The sequence below is a fragment of the Penaeus monodon genome, chromosome 12, assembly GCF_015228065.2.
Source record: "Penaeus monodon isolate SGIC_2016 chromosome 12, NSTDA_Pmon_1, whole genome shotgun sequence".
Lineage (NCBI taxonomy): Eukaryota > Metazoa > Arthropoda > Malacostraca > Decapoda > Penaeidae > Penaeus > Penaeus monodon.
In genome coordinates, this window is record NC_051397.1 from 16,638,395 (window position 1) to 16,640,894 (window position 2,500).

Here is a 2,500-nt window from a genome sequence, read left to right on the forward strand (position 1 = left end):
CCGCTCCTCACAGACGACGCAGTCTGATCAGTGGATGACGGATCATCTAGATCATGTTAGGGTTGTGAAGTTGGCTGAGTATTTTGAAACAGTTGTACCAGGTAGACCCTCCAAACAGTTAGCTGGATGCAAGCAATGTCTCAGTGCCCCCCTGTGCCGGACCCACCATTAGCGATGGCGATTTCAAGGCTGAAGAGTTGGGAAAGCTGCAGGCATATGTGATATCCCTCTGAACTGCTAAAGACTGGGGGTGAAACCTATGGCTCGGGGGCCTGCATTACAGGTCCTGACGCCATCGGGCCGTCTGGTACCATTCCCCATGACCTGCTGAGGGGCGTTGGGTCATCCTCTATGGAAGGGAAAGGGGATCGTTGGGACTGTAGCAACTACAGTGCATTACACCGCTCAGCATACTGGGCAAGGTTTCTCGCCCACATTCTTCGAAATGGATCCGCAACACCTATGAGGCATCAGAGACCGGAGCAGTCTGGATTTAATCCTGGCAAGTCCACGATAGACCGTATACTAGCGCTTCGAGTAATTGTGGAGCGCCGTCGTGAGTTTGCTCGTGGGTTGCTTGCAGCCTACATCGACCCAAGGAAGCGTTTGACTCGGTGCATCGGGAATCGCTATGGGAGATCCTGAGGCTCAAGGAATTAGGACACAGATTATTGGCCTGAATTTTTTTTTTTAGCAAGCTTCTATACTGGTACTGAAAAAGTGCGTAAAGTGTGGTGGGGGTATGTTCGGACTTCTTCCTGGTTAACTCGGAGGTGAGCAAGGCTGCGTCCTTGCGCCAACCACTTTTCAAACACCTGTATGGACTGGATGGATAATGGGCAGAGCTACTAGCCAAAAGTCAGTGTGGAAGCACATAGGCAATATTAAGGCTCAGACCTTGACTTTGCCGACGATGTGCCACCATCTGGTCCCGGAGGGCACTTATGGCGCTTCTTGATGCATTTAGCAAGAGGCGGAAGCCCTAGGCCTAGAGGTCTCCTGGGACCAAGACAAGGATTCAGACTTTGGGGCCTGGTAGGGGAAACCCGTCAGTTGAATCCATGCTTGCAGCCGAGGACGTTGAAGTTACAGAGAGGTTTACATACCTGGTGCGTAGTCCATATCCTGGGTTGTCAGACCAGGAAGTTCAGTAGACGGATTGGGTCTGGCATACAGGGAGCCATGAAAGCGATCAACAAGAGCATTTGGAGATGTTGTACCTATGCAGAAGGACCAAGCTGCATTGTCTTGTCTTCAAGGCCTTGTACTGCCGTTTTGCTCTATGGAAGTGAAACCTGGACGCTATCCAGGTCTTGAGTCTCGCCTGATGCCTTTGTAACAAGTCCCTCGCCAGATCATGGGGTACAGTTGGGCAGAGACCGCGTGTCAAAAACGGCGGTTACACCGTGAGACTCGGCACATGGGCCTGTTACTTGCAATAATCTGGGATCGCCAACTCAGGCTATATGGTCACCTAGCTCGTCTCCTGTGGACGAACCCTGCCAGCAGGATTGTCCATCTGCGAGACAAACCCTGGGTGGATGGAGACCTGTGGGACGACCCAGGAGATCATGGCTGGGCAGCGGCAGGCTCGACGAGACCTGTCGTGAGGAATTAGAGATGTGGGCCGTGGTGCCTGCCTGGAGACTCTCCCTGGAGGGATCCTTTGCAGGAAGCGAAGGGTTGGATGCGGCATGCGCCCCGTCGGCGTTAGCCCCTTGATGATGCATGATTGATGGATGATTAATATTTCTATTATTATTATTATTATTATTATCATTATTGTTACCTTTATTATTGTTATTATTATTATTATTATTATTATTATTATTATTATTATTATTATTATTATTACTACTCTTTTTATTAATATTATTATTATTATTATTATTATTATTATAATGTATATTATTATTACAGTTACTATTACAGTATTTATTATTATCATTATCATCATCATTATTGTTATCATTGTTATTATCATCACCAACATCATCATCATTATTATTATTATCATTATTATTATTATTATTATTATTATTATTATTATTATTATTATTGTTGTTGTTGTTGTTATTATCATTGTCATTATCTTCATAATAAAAATAATAAAAAATAATAAATAAAATAAATAAAAAAATTAACATTTTTATTATTTTTTTTTATTTTTATTATTTTATTTTTTTTTATTTTTATTATTTTCTTTATTATTATTTTGTTTTTATTTTTATTATTATTATACATTATAATCATCTCACACCCTATTATTATTATTATTATTAACAATGATATCATTATTATCTATTTTTTGTTTTTTACCATTTTTTATTTTTTTTTATTATTTTATATTTTTATTATTATTTTTTCTTTAAAATTTATTACTTATTATTATATTATTAATATTATTATTATTATTACATTAGAGTAGTAGTATAGTAGTATTTTTATTTTTATTATTATCTTTTTTTTATTATTTATTTTTATCATTATCACATATATT